The sequence below is a fragment of the Piliocolobus tephrosceles genome, chromosome 7, assembly GCF_002776525.5.
Source record: "Piliocolobus tephrosceles isolate RC106 chromosome 7, ASM277652v3, whole genome shotgun sequence".
Classification (NCBI taxonomy): domain Eukaryota; kingdom Metazoa; phylum Chordata; class Mammalia; order Primates; family Cercopithecidae; genus Piliocolobus; species Piliocolobus tephrosceles.
Genome location: NC_045440.1, coordinates 46,987,745 through 47,009,840, shown reverse-complemented (window position 1 = coordinate 47,009,840; position 22,096 = coordinate 46,987,745). Strand labels below are relative to the sequence as shown.

Here is a 22,096-nt window from a genome sequence, read left to right as displayed (position 1 = left end):
AGACAGATTGGCCCCATGTGAACAGCTATATAGAAAAAAGTGATGAAACTGTTCTTGGTTTTATAACGATTTATTTTTAAAAATTACAATTATCCAGTGGAACAACATATGTGAGGTTTGTTATTATCATGTTGTTGCTGTTGTTGAAACAGGGAGAGTCCTGGAACAGAAAGATCAGAGCCGGACGAGCAAGCCACTAATGGAGAGTCTTTCCACAGAATCAGTATTTTCCCCATCCACTTCTCCATGAGATGTCAATCAAGACACACCATCTCGAAGTAGATAGTTTTTAAAAAAAGATACACCACTGGTAAAAGTAATTTAGGAAAGCCAGAAAACAATGACAGCAATATGCTTGTGTGCCTTCACCATTTCACGTCCAATAAAAGAATAGTAGCTCTCTGTCCAAAGATGGAAATAGAAAAATAAAACAGTAGCCCGCAGGCAACATCTGGTGAACCCAACCAAGACTGGCACCAGTGGGGGCCATCTGGCGAACCATACTGATCCTAAGCTGGTAGCCAAGACAACACCTACAGAGGCTACATCTGGTTGACCTGGCGATTTTAATGAAGGGCTGTCTTTTATTGTTTGCTATAGTGTTTTCCAAAGCTAAAATTTTCTCTGGTGTCCATGTTTTTGTCTCCCCTGTTATCTTTGGGTTTCTCTACAGCCTTCTTCTTAAGTAAGGTCTGAGGTGCTCAGTTCTTTCCGTTTTATTCCTCTGTTACTACACAGGAGCCTTGCTAATGTGGTGGTATGGTATCAGGGTATGGGAGGTATTCTATAGTCCTATGATGAGGTCTAGGTCTTTAGTAAGCCCACTGTGCCTCTGGGCTGTGATCTTGACAGGTGCTTCTGATCTTTTTTCTCCCCAGAGAAACAGGAAGGCTGGAGGAAATCTGGAGTTGGTGTTGGTGTTTTTCCTTCCCCCTAAGTTAACTGGGCTCTGATAAAACCCCAATTGGTTAGACTCTGGTAAAATAGTTTATCTTGAGGGCTGAATGCTCCAGTTTACTGTTAAATGGCTACCTTTCCCTTCCCCCGACACAAGCACAACGGGTTGTTTCCTGATCTTCACAGTGAGAAACTAGCAGGGTTCCTAGACATAGAAGGTAAAACATAAAACAAAAGTGTGCCCACTCTCCCCAAGACAGGACCCCCTGGAGTGTAACTTGCAAGCTTGTCCACACTGAGCCTCTGGCAATGCGTCAAACAACTGAAGTTTTCTTAGGCTGGTTCTGGGTTCTGCTGGATACTTCTGCTCCAGGTCTTTTGCTCTGGGAAGCTGTGATTCTCTGTTTATTTGCCTGTCGTTTGCTCCAATTTGGGGGCAGTTGTTTGTTCTGTGACAATTCTCTGATGAAGCTAAAAACCATTGATTTTTAGTTTGTTCAGGTTTTTCTTATTGTGAAGATAGGAGTGACAACTTCCACCCGCATTACACGCCAGACTAGAAACCAGAAGTCAGAACCTCCTGCTTTGGACTGCTTCATTTTTATCTATTTAAACACCGTCTTGTTACAGTTCCTGGATGTTCAGTTGCCACATCCCTGCAGCACCCTGCAGTTAGCTCTGGGAATCTCCTCAACGGTTTCATTTCTGTACATTTGGTTCCTCTAAACACTAGGCAGCTGAATGCACCATCTCCATAAAACAGCCAAGAAGAAGCTGGGTTCATTTTTTTCTTTTTGCTCATGGTCTGCCACTACGTGACAGTTACGTGGTTTTTAAGGCTTCTTAGCCAATAAAGACTAGATTTTGCTCCCTGTGACCAAAATCCATGCCTTAAATTTTCTGATTTCTCTCTTAGCACTTAGCAAAGTAACAGTAAGGTAGCAGGACTCCACTCTTTGTTAATAGTAAACTCAAAATTTATTGATGTTTAATCTGGCTCTAATCCAATGGACCAGACCAGAATTAAATAACCAAGAACGGTGAGAAATGCACATGTTGTGATGTCAGCAAGGTCACTTGCTGACCCTAGGCATCATTGCAATGTTCCTCATTTCAGTACTGGGTGCACTGCCTCAGTGTGAGGAAGCCGAGGGTGGGAACAGCCCCACAACAGAACATCTTTCCTCTCTGTCCTTTCCACAAATTCAGAGGCTCTAAGTTTAACTCAGGGGAATACAAGATTCCTAAGGACACATAGGCTGATGCCACTATATGTTTCTGGATTCCTTTTGATCCACACTCAAGTTTTGCCAGGTATCTTAATGAGGTGGCTGGAACTACACTGAGAAGACTGCATCACATTTTCTACAACTGCAGGGAAAAGGGGTAAGCCCCCGACACTTCCCACAAATCTAGACAGCATATACACAACCTGGTGTTCTCTCAGGACAATTCAATAGGCACAGCCAGCTCTAACTAGCCAGCAGTGCTACCACCTTGTAACTTTTTTTTTTTTTTTTTTTTTTGTGAGGTAGGGTCTCACTCTGTCACCCAGGCTGGAGTGCACTGGCTCCTGGGCTCAAGTGATCTTCCTGCCTCAGTGGCCTAAGTAGTTGAGACTAAAGGCGTACGCCACCACACCTGGCTAATTTTTGTATTTTTGGTAGAGACAGGGTTTCACCATGTTGGCCAGGCTGGTGTTAAACTCCTGACCTCAAGTGATTCTCTCACCCTGGCCTCCCAAAGTGCTGGGATTACAGGCATCAGCCACTGCACCTGGTGGTGACCTCTTTTTATAAGTTCTTTCTTCATACAGAAAACTTTGGAAACAGAGAGAACATAAAATTTTCTAAATTTTCACCTATGTTTGTTAAAGAAAAGAAAGTAGATTATTCAGTTAGTAATGCCACAGCTAGAACCATAAAAAGAAAGACACTTTTTTTGTTTGTTTGTTTTCCAGGCTGTCTCCTATTCTGGTAAATGGAATATCAGGATTCTCCACAGAATCCTGTGATGACAAGGCAGCAAGCAGCTGCCCTTTGGCACGGCATGTAAATGAACTCAGTCACCCCCTGGGTTTTCCCCTCTTCTTTCCCTGCTCTTTAGGAGGACACAGAATCATAGGGAGTAACGAGCTGAAGTTTGCTCTGTACTTTAACAGCAGGCAGGAAGCCAAACTGCAAATACAATGACCAGATTCAGTTTTACAAGCAAACACTGGAACTGAATTCACCCTAGTCCGGGAAGAATGCCTCGGATCAGAACTAGCAGGAAATCCAATTCAAAACAGGGTGTGTCATCCCTAATTCACAGTGTGGCCTTTACACCTTTCATGAAGTCCTTTGGAAATAAAAGCTTCCTTCTGTAAAAGGTCTCCCCTAAAAACTACATTTTACTAAATTGTATCAGAAATATTTTGCAGGAGATGTCTGAATTCCCAACACTAGCACCCTTGGTACAAAATATTAGTTCCACTATTTCTCCTTTGAATATTATTAAAGTTTTAGAATTTATTAATAATTACTTAATTCTCCCAATTCCCTTCAAACCTCTGAGTGTTCTCTGACATCATGTAGTAGCAACTCCTTTCTTGTTCTCTGGGTCACTTGAATAACTTAATATGAAAATGCTTTGAGACCTTCAGAGAATTAGGCCAGTGGCATATTTTGGCCCAGGCATCCCCAAGATATGCCAGGAGGTTTACGTGCCTGTCTCTCTGCCTCCAGCTGGCCAGGGTTGTCCCAGGGCTCTGAGGAGGAACACACGCAAATGCTGAGAGTCTGCAGTTCCTCGGAGGTGGTCAGGAGAGGTCAGGACCTGCTGCCCATGGCTGACCCACCAAAATGGTGCTGCGACAATAGGATACCAAAGGCTTGCAGTTAGGCATGTGAAACAGTGAGCCACATGCCAGATATACACATTTTAATCTGGATATACATGGGAGGAGAGTATATGAGAAATGATGAAGCACAGGCTTCCTAAACTGGTTTAGAAGAGGAGGAGGAGGAGATTTCTCATCCACACAATGACAGTACTTTTTATGTTAATTCTTAGTTTGCATAATCTAGTTTCAGGTGGAGAGTTGCCTGATTTACCTAATAAAATACAGGATGCCCAGGTAAATGTAAATTTCAGATAAACAATTAATATTTTTTTTTAGTATACATGTGCCTGGTAGTTTATAAAAAATTCACATTTACCTGGCACCCTTTATTTCATTTGGTAACCCAACTCAGGTGTTAATTCTAATTAATTCATCTCTAAAATAACTTTTAGTGGTATTTTAGAAGCTACCACACCAGGTATCCTTCTGACACTTCAGGACACTTAATCCATCACTGTGTTTTTTCATGAGTGTATGGACAAAACTGGCATCTCCTCACCTCTTACAGGAAAACAGAGAGGCCTGCAGTTCTGTGGGAAGACTTCAAAACAGCTCTCAAAAACTAAAATTGTATCACCAGAGAAACTGGGTTATGTAATGGTGCATACCACACTTCTGTTTTCCTGAGGAAGTTAGTACTTCTTATTGAGACGGCTGCGGGCTGATCGTGCTGTTATCACCACTAAAAAACAAAAATCGGTGAGGCCCCCCAGAGGCTGCCCAGCACTATGTAACAGAGAAAAGAGGGGCAGGCCTGGGTGCAGGGTGGTCAAATCCGTGATCCAGCCTGACCCCCATCACCAGCTAGCAGGGAGACAGACTCACAATGAAGGTAAAACAGAGCTGCTGTACTGGCTGGACCTGAGGTGGTTTATTTAAGTTGGCAGCTACATCGAAGGACTTCTAAAAAGCTCAAGTGACAGTTATACCTTTGTACTCTCCACATTCAACAGGCCTTTTCCCTTAAAACATGCATAATCTTCAAACGTCCCTGACTAGGTGGAAATGCGTCTTTCTTCCAAGCCAACTTCTCAGTCCACATTAGTCCATACTTGGCTACAGAATTGATGTTTGTGGCCACAATCCTACTAGAAACCACCTTTGGGTAATATCCTTATCTTGTTGATCTGGTTAGGGTCAAGTAAAACGAAATAGGTTTTCAATCAAATACTAAGAAGCTCACAAAATGGAATTTAGGTGAAAACACACCAAAGTAGTATTAAAGTTCAAATTCCAAAAGAAACACTTGCATTAAAAAATAAAAGCCATGCATAGTGGCTCTCTATGCCTGAAGTCCCAACAATTTGAGAGGTGGGAGATCGCCTGAGCCTGGGAGGTCGAGGCTGCAGTGAGCCGAGATTGTGCCGCTGTACTCCAGCCTGGGGGACAGGGGGAGACCCTGACTCAAACAAATTAAAAAAAATAATAATAATAAAAATAAAGAAGGAAGGAAGGAAGGAAGGAAGGAAGGAAGGAGGGAGAAAACCACACACACACGCGCACACACACACACGTGCACAAAGATCACTGTAAATCTTTAAACTATTCCTTTTAAAACAATGTGACAGAAACATCATGAGGTTACTAGAGATTTCACAAATAATGCATAATATAGAGCTTTCTCAGAAACAAAGTACTACCACCTAAAGAAAAAATAAAACCTATCCAAAACCAAGAATCCTAGGTAAATAAAATGCTTTTAGCATTAAAAATTAATAATAAAAATAGGTTTAAAAACCATGTTTTTAAAAATTGCAACAAATACTTCTTACTTTTAACTGTCTTTTTTAAGAGAGCAAAGCAATGGAATATTGTGCATCCCACACAGTGACAATGTGTGATTTTGGATAGGAACACATTTGAACCCTAACCAACCTTGGCAGGAGGAGAGGGTGGGAGAGTCATTCTCCTGGGGTCACGCCAGTAACCAGGACATAGAGACTTCCTCTTTCCCTAAGAGCTCACAGGCCCTTCCCATTCCCACACTGGCTCAGATCCTTCAGCAGCCTTTCCTGCTGCTGACAACCAAATGGAGAAAATAAATGAACTTTAAAACAGCTATTTCCTTCACAGATTTAGGGAAAGACACCATGTAAGGGAAAACACATGTGGGTAGATACAAAATACAGTCACGTATTTATTGTGGATGCTGCAGAAATCTTGGAGTCAAAGCACAAGCTTCATTGGTAAGAGTGGAACACAGCAGGAGAGGCTGACCCCTTCAGTATCACAGTTCTTTTTCTCCTGCTCATTCATATATTTCTTTTCTTCTTTTTTCTTTTTGTTTTGAGACAGACTGTCACTCTTGTCGCCCAAGCTGCCAGGCTGGAGTACAGTGGCACGATCTCAGCTCACTGCAATCTCTGCCTCTCAGGTTCAAGCGATTCTCCTGCCTCAGACTCCCCAGTAGCTGGGATTACAGGCACCCGCCACCATGCCTGGCTAATTTTGGTATTTTTATGAGAGACGGGGTTTCACCATATTGGCCAGGCGTCTCAAACTCCTGACCTCAAGTGATCCGCTCGCCTCCGACTCCCCAACTGCTGGGATTACAGGCATGAGCCATCGTGCCCAGCCTCATTCATATATTTCTAAGAACTAGGAACATACTTCATTAACACAAAATACTCCCCAATCTTGATTAGATTTCAAAACTAACTAGAAGAATCCAAACGCAAAATGGATCTCTCTTCTAAGCTGTCTTGAGTAGAGGAAAATAAAAAATAAAGAGTGGCCGGGCACGGTGGCTCACGCCTGTAATCCCAGCACTCTGGGAGGCTGAGGTGGGCAGATCACGAGGTCAGGAGTTCAAGACCAGCTTGGCCAACATGGTGAAACCCCGTCTCTACTAAAAACACAAAAATTAGCTGGGCATGGTGGTGCGTGCCTGTAATCCTAGCTACTCCAGAGGCTGAGGCGGGAGAATTGCTTGAATGGGGACCCAGGAGGTGGAGGTTGCAGTGAGCCGAGATGGCGCCACTATACTCCATCCTGGGCGACAGAGCAAGACTCTGTCTCAAAAAAAAAAAAAAAAAAAGAAAAAAAAGAATCACAAAAAAAACAACTGGGTATCGTTTCTGTTATCTTCCATGTAGGCTCTGTAATTTCTTCATTTATAGCCACACGCATCCCATAATACCCAAGACAGAAATTTCTGGTATTAATTATTTGCCCTTAAGGAGAAAGCAGTAAAGAAAGGAAGAAATGTGAAACATGGTTATTACTAGTTGACTAGCCAAAGCATGTCCAATTAAATCTCTAGTAAAACTGAATGAAATTGACCTAAATTTTCCCTTGGAACAGCCGATAGAAACAAGGAAGGGTTCAGAGGCATACATGGATCCCGTCCAATCTTTGTGATATATCACCCCATTCTTCAGAGCCTCTCTATTGTCAGACGTCTTGGATCCAACATTCATTCTCAAAATGGTACACATGCATTTTCCTCTAAAGAAGTGAAGCCTTTTTACTTTTCTTCAGAGCAAGGCCATGTCTACACTTACATCAACGCCATATGAAGCAGCAGGACGAGGTCATGCTGAACACACAAAGGGAAGGTCACAGTTCTGGAGTCATATCCCTGGAAAAGTCTTTGAGCCTCATCCAGTTTGTTAAGATTTTCTCAGGGCCATCAGCAAACCCTACTTTCATCTACAGATTATAGGATGACAAGATGGGGTTCTTTTGGGAAGTCATGCCTAGTGTCACACAGCTTTGTGATCTACTGGTAGTGGGAATTCAGCAAGTTATTTAACCTCAATGACTTCAGTTTCCCCATCTGCAAATTTACAATAATGCCTCCCTTCCATTTGTGTTAAGGATGAAAAGAAATAGCCTACACAAAGCATTAAATACAGTTGGCTTCTTTTTTGAAAGGAGTAAGTTAAGAATTTTCATGCCAGTTTCAGCCCATGGTCTTGTGCTGCCAAAGATTAGACCAAAAGGGGTGGGAATTGGCTCTGAGGCTGACAGAGAAAAATATTCATGCTACAAAGATTCTGAAGGCTAGATTTTTAAATGAACAAACTACTCTTTAGCCAGACTTCTGGGAGCTTGCTTGACACAAGCATAAAATTAAACAATTCAGGTTTTGTTCAGTTCATACCAGACACTCAACATATACCAGTTTCAAAAGGAAGAAAAAAGTTGAATGGAACAGGTCTCTGCCATCCATGGGGCTTACACATGTTCAACTGATCATTAACAAGCTGGGGGATCATTTAACGAGCCGGCTGATCAATACAGGAATGTGTACAGAGCTTATAAAATATTTGCCTCTCCGTGTTACAAGAGGTGTGTCACTAAAATTCCTGTTTATAATTTTTCAGAAAAACTAAAGATAACTAAGTGGGAATCAAATAATAGATACTCCATAGTCAAATATAACTATATTATCTATAGTTCACGCTATAAGATTCTTGGTAGCTAACCCCTTTTCCTCCCATAGGATTCGGGATGAATTTGTGCTATACCAATTGGTATAAGGGCTTAATATAATGACGAGAGGTAGAATTTTAAAATCTGTCACACTCTGCTCATTGACTAATTCAGTTGTCTTTGATCATATACCTTGTTTAAAAATTTTTAAAGATGTCTCCAATCAAGCATATGTATTTATAAATTAATCTTTTTTTATTTTGCAAACTTGCTATCACATATAATCAAAGTATCTTTTTTGTTTGTTTTTTTGAGGCAGGGTCTTGCTCTGTTACTTAGGCTAGAGTGCAGTGGTGCCATCACAGCTCAGTGCAGCCTTGACCTCCTGGACTAAAACAATCCTGCCACCTCAGCCTCCTAAGTAGTAGGGACTACAGGCCTATGCCACCATGCCTGGCCAATTATAAATTTTTTACTACAGACAGGGTCTCGCCATATTGCCCAAACTAGTTCTGAACTCCTGGTCTCAAGTGATCTTCCCTCCACACTTTGGACTCCCAAAAGTGCTAGGATTACAGGCATGAGCAAAGCATCTTTTTAAAAACTTTGTTATGGGGTTTAAAAGAACACAAAGTGGCCAGGCACAGTGGCTCACTTCTGTAATCCCTGCATTTTGGGAGACCCAGGTAGGTGTGTCACTTGAGGTCAAGGGTTTGAGACCAGCCTGGCTAACATCGATGAAACCCTGCCTCTACTAAAAAGACAAAAATTAGCCAGGCATGATGGCACGTGCCTGTAATCCCAGCTACTCAGGAGGCTGATGCAGGAGAATTGCTTGAACCCAGGAGGCAGAGGTTATAGTGAGCTGAGATCGAGCCACTGCATTGCAGCCTGGGCAACAAGAGCGAAACTCTGTCTCCAAAACAACAAAACAACAACAACAACAACACACATAGCCAGGTCAGAGAACTGTCCACTCTATCATTTTCTTGATCTTATGTACTTGGCATTATTAAATTATTTCCAACCTATAGTTCTTTACAGGAATCTTAGAGCTTGGCTTTCAAAGGTTTCACCAATTATTCACATTTCTTCATTTTGCTAACATAAGACATTAAAAGTAGCATAAGACTTGAGGCTGGGCACAATGGCTCACGCCTGTAATCCCAGCACTTTGGGAGGCCGAGGTGGGTGGATCACGAGGTCAGGAGACTGAGACCATCCTGGCTAACACGGTGAAACCCTGTGTTTACTAAAAATACAAAAATTAGCCGGGTGTGGTGGCAGGCGCCTGTAGTTCCAGCTACTTGGGAGGCTGAGGCAGGAGACTGGCGTGAACTCGGGAGGCGGAGCTTGCAGTGAGCCGAGATCGTGCCACTGCATTCCAGTCTGGGCAACAGAGCGAGACCCCATCTCAAAAAAAAAAAAAAAGTAGCATAAGACTTCAGTGATATAACAACATGCCCTATCACCCCAGTTCTAGCGAGTGGCTGTCACCAGATGTGATGCTCTGGTGTGAGTGTGCTCCTATTTCCCAATGCCTTCAGCACAGCGTCTAGACACATAATGGGACCACCATAACATTTATTGGTCAAATAAAGAGAAAAGCATTATAAATCAAATAAAAATAATTGTTTCAAATATTTCAAAAGGGAAATGCTATAAACATTTCTACTCTCCTAACTGAGATAATTAGGTGAAGCCCAAGGCAAAATAGTTACCATTGCAAGAATGTTGGAGCCAATTAAATGGAGCAGCAGTTTCTATAATTTAATTCCTATTAATAAGTTCCTGAATATCACAATAAGCACATCACAAGAATACACCTGAACTTTTAGGATGCCTGCATGTCTAGCATGAGGTGAAACTGGAACTAACAAAGTGCCTGGCTGCTGTGTCAGACCAATGTATCTATGAATTGCCACCAATGCACTTTTTCACGTGGAGAATATCTGTGAATGCTCACTGAATAGCCTACAATTACTTTAAAATATTTTTTTAAAAGTATTAACAACCTTAGAATTTAAAGTAAAAACTCCAACTACAGAGTGTATATTAATTTAGTGAAAGAGATTAGAATGAGAAAGAAAAGCTATAACACAATGAAATAGAATATAGTCAAGAACTCTTACGATGTATAGGAATATAATATACGATAGGAGAAGCATTTAAAATCAGTGAGGGAAAATTATTCAGAAAGTAGTGCTGATAAAATTGTTTGAAAAACAATTAGAATTAATCTCTACCCTCAAATGATACATCAAAATAAATTTCAGATGGATTAAACAGTTAAATACGAATAATGAAACCATGAAAATTAGCAAATTTTTCATTGATTTCATGATTACAAGATGTTCTCACTATGAATAATTTCATAAACTTCTTTTCAAATTATTTAATGCCTACATATTATTGATAGCTTTAGGTTAAAAGTATGTTTTCTGAGAAAACTACAATCAGGATAGGTGAACATAATCATTTTGGATACTTAATGAATTTGATACAAATACATCAACAGAATATTGTGTAGACAGACCAGCTAATGAGGGAGGAGCCCACTCTTTTCTGAGCCCTCAGGGATAAGCAGCCTCAGGGACATCTGTGGTCATGGATATGCACCTCATATCAAGCAACCAGTGTCTGTGGGCACGGGGAGGGCTGGTATTGGAGTATAAAGGATTGATGAGGAGCTCTCTGTATCTTAGTAGCAGACTTCTATTTTTTTTTTTTGTTTGAGACGGAGTCTCACTCTGTCGCCCAGGCTGGAGTGCAGTGGCCAGATCTCGGCTCACTGCAAGCTCCGCCTCCCGGGTTTATGCCACTCTCCTGCCTCAGCCTCCCGAGTAGCTGGGACCACAGGCGTCCGACACCTCGCATGGCTAGCTTTTTGTATTTTTTAGTAGAGACGGGGTTTCACTGTGTTAGCCAGGATGGTCTCAATCTCCTGACCTTGTGATCTGCCCGTCTCGGCCTCCCAAAGTGCTGGGATTACAGGCGTCGGCCACAGCACTCGGCCGCAGACTTCTATTTTGCAAGTAATAGTAATAATTATTTTTTTAAGTGGGGGTATTTCATAATTTAAAGGTGTATCTGCCAGGCACAGTGGCTCACACCTGTCATCCCAGCACTTTGGGAGGCCTAGACAAGTTGATCACTTGAGGTCAGAAGTTCAAGACTAGCGTGGCCAACTTGGTGAAATTCTGTCTCTATTAAAAACACAAAAAATTAGCTGGGCATGGTGGCAGGTGCCTGTAATCCCATCTACTTGGGAGGCTGAGGCAGGAGAATTGCTTGAACCTGGGAGGCAGAAGTTGTAGTAAGCCAAGATTGTGCCACTGCACTCCAGCCTGGGTGACAAGTCATCAGGGAAATGCAAATCGAAACCACAATTAAATACCACTTCACACCCATTAGAATGGCAATTATCAAAAAAAGAAAATAACAAGTGTTGGTGAGAACGTGGAGAAACCGAAACTCCCATGCATTGATGGTAGGAATATAAAATGATGCAACCTCTGTGGAAAACAATATGGCAGTTCCTTAAGAAGTCAAACCATAAAATCCATCAATTCCACTCCTAGATCTATAGCTGAAAAAAAATTGAGAGCAGAAACTAAACAGATACTTGTATATTTATGTTCACAGAAGCATTATTCACACAGTAGTCAAGAGGTGAAAACAAATATTTCACAGGATGAACAGATGAATGGATAAAAAAAATATGGCATATACATACAATGAAATATTATTCAGCCTTAAAAAAGGAAGGAAATTCTGACACAATGTGGATGAACTTTGAGAACATTATGCTAACTAAAATAAGCCAGACACAAAATAACAAATATTGTATGATTCCACTTAAGAGTTACCTAGAACAGGCAACTTCATACAGGTAGAAAGCAGAATAGAGGTTACTAGGGACTTGTGGAGAGAAGAAGGAGTTAGTGTTTAATGGGTACCAGAGTTCATGTTGGGGATGATGAAAAAGTTCTGGAAATGAAAAGCGGTGTTGGTTGCGCCACATTATGATTGTAGTTAATACCACTGAAAATACATCTAAGAGTGGTTAAAATGGTAATTTTTATGTTATGCATATTTTACCACAATTTTTCTAAAAAGCATTTCATGAGGCTGGGTATGATGGTTCATGCCTGCAATCCCAGCACTTTGGGAGGCCGAGCCAAAGAACTAACTACTTGAGCCCAGAAGTTCAAGACCAGCCTGGGAAACAAAGGAAGACTTTGTCTCTTAAAAAACAGACATTGGCTGGGCACAGTGGCTCACGCCTGTAATCCCAGCACTCTGGGAGGCCGATGTGGGCAAATCACGAGGTCAGGAGATCAAGACCATCCTGGCTAATATGGTGAAACCCTGTCTCTACTAAAAATACACAAAATTAGCTGATATGGTGGTGCGCGCCTGTAGTCCCAGCTACTCAGGAGTCTGAGGCAGGAGAATCTCTTGAACCCGGGAGTGGAGGTTGCAGTGAGTGGAGATCGCACCACTGCACTCGAGCCTGTGCGACAGAGCGAGACTCCATCTTAAAAAGAAAAAGAAGGTGTTTCATGGACTGTATGTGTATACACAAAAAAGCTTACAGAGGAAATGTATTTCTGCCTCAAAGAAGAGCAATTTCATTTATTCAGTCAACAAATGTATTACGCTTATGAGATCTGCATAGAAAACAGTTCAGACAATTTAGACCTAGAATTTCATACAGTATTGGGAATGAGACAAAATATAATAAAGTCCTGTAAGTGCTATTATAGAGCCATATATGTCACTATTCCAGTCCTAAGATTTGTAGATTAGCCTCCCAAGGGGATTGGGACACTTCCCAAGGATCCCTGGGAACAGTGGCAGGCCCTAATTATACCCCGCCTTCATCATTTTTAGTCTTTTCTATACCAGAGGACATCAAAGCTAAGGACAACAACATAACAGTATTCAGTTGATTCTCAGACAGAATATTAGGTAGATGTTGACAAGGTTCTTTTCTGCTAAGTGTTCGGAGAACATACACTTAAAAAAGCAGAGAACAATCCTTCATATTTTGAACTATGAGCTTAATTCTGTTAGTAATTCCTCATAAGCACCAAAATAGGTCACTGGTTTCTTTAGCAGAAGATCTTTTAGCTGAAGAAATTGGCAGATAGAAAATTTAAGTAATGGGCTATTGTCAGAAAACACACTAGAATCAGTTGAAGGCTAGTAGGGATCAGATGTGCAGGTTAAGCCTCCACAGCACAGTGTGGCCTAGCCCTCTATTTCCATCCCCTACCCTGCACTGGGACTTCTGTTCAAAAGGAGGACATATGGTCTTCCTCTTGTTGAACTTTAAAGAAAACAGGAAATCGTGTTTAAACTAATTTCTATGGTTTTGTGAATCCTCATGATTAACAAATAGCCAATCAAATTCTTCAGGAATGATGAAAAATATAAACCCAGAAACATAAGGGTAGAATGTCTTTGAAAAGCATAGCCTTTTACAGCCTTTGAAAGCAGTCAGAGGTGCTTGTGAAACCATGTGTGCTGTTTTGGGTGTTGGCCTCAAAGCATATAAAATATAATCTGTAGTATATTGTTTATTTGTTTTTACTTTTCTGATGTCTGAATATCAGTCACCTACATACTTATATTTCCCTTATCTCCCTCATCATATTCTGGTTTCTATTTTTTATGTCTCTCCTAACATTGCCTATTCAAATTACTTTCAATCAGTAACTGTGACAGCCTCAGAATCACATCCAAAAAACTACTTCCACAGATTTTAGCACAGATTTGAGTATACCCCTCTTCTATGCCTCACTGTTTCCTTAGATTTCTACCACAGTAACTGAAAAGCAACACTATACATATTTCTGCAGGCACATCCTCTGCAGTGGCCTCCCAGCGCCTCCCTCCCCTCAAACAGGTAACAAGGAGCACACCTTCCTCTTCTCCATGTCGTCAGCGCCAACACAGAGCAGTGAGTGCATGCTTGTAGAATTGATAGATAAGTGCATTTGGGATATATTAACTTTATGAGCCCGGGGATGAGTTTAGGTGGTGAGTTTTTGTTTTAGAAATCCCTGTTCCAAATCCAATCTAGCAGTCATTTCTATACCAAATGAATGAAAAAAAACTCAATCAGTAACTTCAGAGTCAGACAATTTAATGAACGTAAAACATACAGGACAAAAGCAGGCATATTAAAGGCAACAAATCCTAGTTTCCCTCTGCACTCCTGTCAGCTAATACTTAAATTGTTATTATCAGATTCAGGGACTTTTAATCACAGACACAAAAGGTGCAATGCCATGGACCTTTTTCTGCAGCACTCTCCTGAATGCAAGCACTATGTTACTTTCACATTATAGAGCCCATGGTGAGTCACCAACCACAGCCCAAGAAGGCATATGGTTCACCTGTGGGCAAGAGGCAGAGAGAACAACAGTAGGGTGACTATAGCAAAAACAACCTGTTTTTCAAATTCTAATAATAGACGGTAGGAAAACACACATTTAGACACACATCTAACCCTAGAACTTGTAGCCATTTTAAAGTTATTAACATAGATCCCATGCCAAGCAACAGTCTCTCCTCCACCCTCACCCTTATATCTAAAAATAAAATGAAACATTACAGCCACATATTTTGCTTGCCTCAGCCAATAGCTCAAAAAACCCCCTCAAGTCCTACTGTTGCTGGATCAGTCCACTGTATACTATGAGTCAGCACTTCTCCACATTTCTGGAAATTCCTCACCAGCAACATGACCTACAAGAGGAAGCCAACTTTCCATTTCAATGTATAACAGGAAGTATTCAAACAGATTTCACCTAAACTGGAGAACTGTTGTTAATGTAATTGCTGTTACATCAGAATGAGTGCAAATCTACTGAAAGACATCAAGTTGTTTTTTTTTTTTAAAGTATAATATTTTATTTTAAAATACAGACATATAGATTGTAATTAGTTAAACCAGTATACTGATTTTGAACCAGAGGTATTTTAGTGGCTGGAAGACAAGAAAAAGACAAACTTTAAATTTAACTCAATTACTGTCCATTTTTCTATTGCATATATTGTTGCAGAGTTGTTAGACTTGGGCAAAACCTGTTTGTTAAGAATCTGTTTTGTTTTGAATATATGGTTTGAGCAGTACTGTAGAGAAATAACATTGGAAGTGTAAATATTTTGAGAAAAGACATTCTGCAGCAGACGCTAAAATTAGAGTTTAACTCTCTCAATGATTGGCTTAAATTTGTTTGAACAGAACAAGCTATGTTAATAGATTCCAGAGATTTTATGTTTCAGAAGTGATCTTTCAGAATATTAACAGATCTTAAAAAAGCCTGTAGATTAACTAGAGGGTTATTTCATCAGGGTCCTTGCTTTAACACTCAGAAAGCTGCGTTCATAGTTAAATGTCAACTACAAGAAGTCGTTTTTCCATAATTCTTACGGAGTTTCAAGACTTAAGTTCAGTAAAAAGCCAAATAGCTTAGTTATTACAGTCATTAATAAATTTATTTAACATTCGTGCAGCATCGGAATGCAAGACATCTGGTTCTAATTTCAATTTTGGCTTAGAATAAAAGTGCCTCCTCCACAATACTTTGATTATAAACTATCCTTTTCCTCCTCTCTTTTTTTCTTCTTTGGAAGCTGTTGTCCTTCATTCTTGCTGGAAGCCACCTGACCACTGCCAGGAAGAAGAATGCAAAACATTCCCAGGAGCGGCCGTGACGTCAGCGCCACATTCCACCTCTCCGTGGTCAGGGCTGTCGGGAAGCTCCAGCCTCCAGCAAAACCACTGGGAGAGATAGCAGCTGGGGCCTGCACTAAATCATATTATACTAAAACCTCCTTCATGTTATGCTTTAAAAATGCACAATGTCTTCCCCCCAAAACAGAGAGAGAGAGAGAGGGAACAGAGCTGGCTTTATAAGCCATATTTACTGTTTATCTTCATATTTATTTTTTATCTCCAAAAACACTTTGGGTTTGGGGGAGGAGAAAAACAAGTAAAAAGTGATTAACAATAATCCTCAGCAGACCAATCACCATAGGCAGCAGTGTGTGGACAGGGTGAGATGAACAACAGAAGAGTGTGGGTTTCAGGTAGCACATCCCCCTCTATTAAACCATCCTCAACAACCCAGTCACTAAGCTCCCTCTCAGGAGAGAGACGAAAGTCCCATTCAAGGATGCTTTAGAAACGCTAAGAAAGTAGTGGACGCAGGGAGGCGCATGGGACGAAGATGGCAGTGGAGCAATAGGAGAAGCTGAGGGAGTTCGTGGTGGTGACGGGCACTGAGGAGGATCAGGCCTGCTTCTTCCTCGAGTCGGCTAACCTGGGACTTGCAGATTGTGCTAGCGAGCTTTTATGAGGACAGAAGGGACGAAGACATCATAACCATTTCAAAGGCAACCCCCAGTTCAGTGTCCAGAGGCACAGCCCCCAGTAATAACAGAGTGACATCCTTCAGAGACCTCATTCATGACCAAGATGAGGGTGAGGAAGAGGAGAGGAAGGCCAGAGGTTTTATACTGGGGCCTCAGAGAGAGGTAGACAGCAGATTGTCAGCCCTCCCAGAAAGAAAAGTCCCAGTGAGCTGGTGGATGATCTCTTTAAAGGTGCCAAAGAGCATGGAGCTGTAGCTGTGGAGGGAGTTTCCGAGAGACCAGTACACCAAGACCATTTGCAGGAGGTGGCTATGGCCTTGGGGCAGCACCAGAGGAAGAGTCTGCTTATGTGACAGGATAAAAGAGACAGCATTCCCACCAAGATGTTCATGTAGTACTGAAACTCTGCAAGAGTGGATTCAGCCTGGATAATGGCGAACTCAGAAGCTACCAAGACCCATTCAATGCCCAGTTTCTGGAGTCTATCCACAGAGGAGATGTGCCAGCAGAGCTGTGGAGGCTAGCTCACAGTGGACAGGCGAACTTGGATATGGAGGACCATCGGGATGAGGACTTTATGAAGTCCAAAGGAGCCTTCACTGGTGAGGGTCAGAAACCAAGCAGCACTGCCCCCCAGGTGTTGAGTACCATCTCTCCAGTCCAACCGGCAGAAAATGAAGACAAAGCCAACTCTTCCATCTTAATCGTCAAATCAGAGACTACCACAAACATCCAAATTCGGCTTGCAGATGGTAAGAGGCTGGTGCAGAAATTTAACTACAGCCACAGATCAGCAACATCCAACTCTTTATTGTGGATGCCTGGCCAGCCATGGCTGCCACCAGCTTTATCTTCATGACTACTTTCCCAAACAAAGAGCTGGTTGACAAGAGCTGGACCCTGAAGGAAGGCAACCTGCTCAATGCTGCCATCATGCAGCGGTGAACCTAACTGCCCAGCCAGCTGCCTGGCCTCTCTCCTCTGTTTCCCACGACCAGTGGCCATGCTCCATGGGGATCATCCCTCCTGCCCCCTTATGCACACCAGTAGTCCAGTGTGACGTCTTCTCCATAGCTTGGGTTCTTAAGTCTTGGTTGAACATTTGTTTTCTCCTTAGTTGCATTTCTTGGGTTTTTGTGACAATCAATGGACTTTAAAGAAAAATAAAAATAAAAACAACCAAAAACGCAGTGGATGTATTTTCACTAAAAAGAAATATATAGACATAGAAACTGAAGACTATAATTACTGCAAAAATTTCCAAACATACACATAATTCTTATACAATTTTTCATTTGTAACTTCCTAGACTCTATCAACAATTCAACAAGTATATCTGTTAACTATATGTGCAACTACATTATACACAACATTTTGTTTTTTTTGCAAATACTATACTGAATATTTCCCCATTCTATTTAATATATTATGATCTTTCACACTTTATGAAACTCTAAAACTAAAATGATTTTTGGGAGGGAGAGAAGAGTTCTATTGCAAAAAAAATGCTTTATGCACATAACTTTTTTATGCTAAACAATTTCCTTGGAATAAACTTGCAGGCATGGACATCTAGATTAAGTACACAATTTCTTTCATCATTTGCTACATATTGCTATGCTGATTTCCAAAAGAACTGTACTCAGTAAGACAATTACACATTTCTGCATACCCACTGTAACTCTGTCAGCATTTGTATGTGCACACATAATTACACATAGAGTTGACATAGACATTTTGCCAAGATACTTTAAATTTCTTTGATTAATAATGAGACTGAAGATTCCTTTATCAGTTGGGTTTTGGGCAACTTCTGAGGTGAGAATTTTTAGAAAAAACCCCCACATTGCAAGTAATGATTATAGCTGAAATCGAAATGCAGATTTTACCTTCATCCAAACAAAAGAAATTGCTGTATTTGAGGTTCTTAATAATATATGCTGTTTTTAGAAGCATCAACATTTGACATGACACAAACTGTAGTTTCTGGATAGGCAGTGTGTGTGGTGTATAGATGTGTGTTAAGTGTGTGTCGTGTGTGTGTGGTATGTGCATAAGTGGTATGTGATGTGTGGTGTGTGTGTCACGTATGTGTGAGTGCACCATATTATATGCATGCACACATCCACATGCCACTACAGTATTTGTGTTGTAACAAAAGAGAACAAGAAGTCAAGAGATGTATGTTGTAGACCTAGTTCTGCCCCAGAAAAGTTAATTACCTTTTCTGAATTTCTTTCCTCATCTGTAAGAATCTAGTTTTATGAATACCATACAGTTATCTAAAGAGGAAGTAAGAAAATAAACGTGAAAGTAGGCTGAAAAGTTATTTGACTTGCTTTTTTGTCTGTTAGATGTTGTAATGTGTTACCTGAGAAAGATATCCAAGGTATAAAACTGGGAGTTCATCATAGTTGCCAAAATGCCAGTCTATAAGTGGTACTCTCCTGGGCCCTAAAACCAAGTACCTTAAAACTTCTACCTCCTGCATAGTATAACAGCCCCCTGGAATAGAAACCAGAATAACTAGATGCCAGGAATGTCTTGATAAAACACAGATGTAGAAATACAGACTTAGGGGGATCTACCATGTCTCCTGCTTACCCACCTTGTACCTACACTCTCAGGAGGCCACAGACAGGAATTTCGGCCTGCATTGCAGATGGTGCCTCAAGGGCTTCTGGATTTCTACAAGAACAGGAATGGCTGAGGCAGCAGAGCTAAGTGTCCAGAGCCAAGAGGGTCTGGCTAACATAACAAGCCGAAGGGCCAAAGTGTGTGTAAGCTAGCCAGGTATTTGGGAGTGTACAATTAATGAGAGGGTTTGTAGAGCCAGAATAGTGAGAAAGCCTCAGACACTCTGATCTGATCTGTAGGCAGGTGACAGAGGCCTGGAGGGACATCCTCAACAGTCGCTGGTTTGATCGACATCCTCAATAGCCGCTCTTCTCGCGTCTGACAGCCTCTCACTGCAGGAGTAGTTGGTCCTTTAAGGAAGAACACTTCCATAATATGGTGATCATGTAACAAGTCTTTCTTCTACCCATTCCCAAAGGATATGCAGCTGCTTTTGAAGAGAAAAAGAAATAACTGGACTTCTCAGCACTTATTGGACACTGTCCCCGAGGACTCAACACCTCTGTGTCCTGATGGTGGGGTGGAAGCTGCGTGGGAGTCAGACACAAATGAAGGCTGTGGTATTATTACCTGACCAGAATCTGGGTTTACAGATGGGATCTACACTCTACACTCACACACAGGGAGAATTCCCACAGTTGTGTCTTGACCTATGCAGTGAGCATTGTTAGAATTCGACGGGCTCAAGAAAAGCTTCTGAACTTCTCTTCCCTGCCACAACAGCAACCAAAAGCAATATGGCATCTTTTAGAGGAATCGCAAAAATTAATGCCACTGTCAGAGACTTGAAAGGTTCAGGGTGGTGATTCCTACCACATCTCTTTTTTTGTGTGCAGGCCTGTGCAGAAGACACACAGGTCTTTTGAGAATGACAGTTGATTATAACAAACTCTATCAAGGAGAAACTCCAGTTGATCAAACCCGGTAGATCAAATCAATGCATTCCCTTATCTGGTGTGCAGCTACTGATATGACAAAAGTGGTGTGTGTTTGCGTGTGCGTATTTTCCTATCCCAATAGCAGGAAAACAGAAAACTACTTGCTTTTACCATCTTGCCTTAGCACTATGTCAATTCTGGTTCTGTGCCATAACTCAGTCTATAGGAACCTCAATTGTTTTACCAGCCCACAAGACATGATAGCATTACGCTGATAGGATTTGTTAGTGAGAAGTAACAATACCTGAGGATAGCCTGGTAAGGCAAGTATTTGCAGGAGGGCAGAGAACACATACTCCAAAAATCCAGCTGGCTCCCAGGGTAGCCTTTTGAGTACTACCTTGATTCACTTACTGAGTAACCCATAAAGCTTCCAGTATTGAGTGGGACAAGAAAAAGTCCTCCATATGGGTTAGGATGGAAGAAGGCAAGGAACTTTGCCCTTGCCCCTGTGGCCAATGAACTGGAATACTCGAAGTCAAAACAGAATAGTGGAAAGTCCCAAGGTTTTGGGGTCACGCAACACTCTGTATTGCAAGTAACTATTTTCCTTTTGATACACACAGATTGACTTAATACTGGCTCTTAGTGGAGAATGAACAGGGGACATTTTACATTAGTTCACTGTGCAACCATGGCTATGGAACCCACATGAACTGGGTGTTGAGGCTACAGAGAAGGATATGTCAAGGATACTGTGTCCTCAGGTAAAAGTCATATATATAGCATATTTAGGTGTGAATAGCATCTGAACCTAAGTTCTGTCAACAGGAAGCTTATATTACTGATGTGCCTACTCTTGTATCCTGCCATCCTTCCCTCAGCCCCCACCAGGGCTCATGGGAAAGTCTGCATGACCAGCTGTCCGAGGAGCTGGTATCCAGATGGAGCAACACAATATGAGCAGCTGAAGTCGGCTGTTACAGCTTTGCAGCTTCCTTCACAGAAGGCCCTGACAGAGAAGCAGAGCTTCCCATGGCATGTCTTGGGTCCAGTCTGCCCAGAAGAGATGGCATGATCACACTGATTCATAGGCAGCAGCAACTACTAAGCTAAACCATTGGGAACATGCTTTAGGGGCACATACCATGGACCATCTGACCCAAGCTAAAGACAGCTTGCAGTGCAAGTCTCTACTCACAAAGAATCAGAACTTACATTGATCAGCACAGACGAAGGAGCAAGAAGACTGAGGAGCTGGCAGCAGGTGGCTGGGAAGAGGCATATGGGTGGATTTCCTGAACCAGGAGTAAGACAGAATACGGTGTCCACCTGAATGCTTACTGGAGAGGAGGCTCTCAGAAACCAGGTGGACAGGAAAAATCACACTATGAATGCTTGGCTCACTCTCTCCACAGTAGCCCAGAGGTTGTTCAGTGGGCTCATCAGCAAAGTGACCACAGTGGTAAAAGTACAACATGGACAGCCTCCCTGCACAGAGCTCAGCTATTTCCCAACACAGTGGAGTGTCAACTTGCCAGGAAAAACAATCGGTCTGAAGGACCGCCTGATACATAATATCTGGTTAATTACACTCAATCACGACAGGATACCATTTTATCCTCACTAGAATATATACCTACTCAGGTTTGGTTTTGTCTTCACTGTCTGCCAGTAACACTGCATATGTCCTTCAACCCACTAGGTGATACATTTGGATGTTTTAGGGCATGCAGACCATGAAATGGGTAGTAACCACTTGTAGAAATGAGAAGTCTAATAATTATGCATACTTCTTCCTTTCTCGGTGTGGCAAGTATATGTTTACGCATGTTAACTCATTTTCTTCCTCCATTTCCCCAGTTTTAGATAGGGTGTATTGGTGATATTAGCCTTGCAATTCATTCCATAGGTTATAGGATCCCAGAATTCTAAGACAGAACACTGCCTAAATTAGAGGAAGGAAGGAAAGAAGGAAGGAAGGAAGGAAGGAAGGAAGGAAGGAAGGAAGGAAGGAAGGAAGGAAGGAAGG

General features: G+C 41.7%; 1 protein-coding gene and 1 pseudogene across 7 annotated transcripts in view; one reads left to right on the top strand and one right to left on the bottom strand.

Annotated features, from left to right (window-relative positions):
• Window positions 1–22,096, bottom strand: part of LOC113219520 (DNA repair-scaffolding protein) — a 457,358-nt gene that overhangs the window by 206,822 nt on the left and 228,440 nt on the right. The window lies entirely within an intron of this gene.
• Window positions 16,405–17,494, top strand: LOC111525263 (annotated as a pseudogene).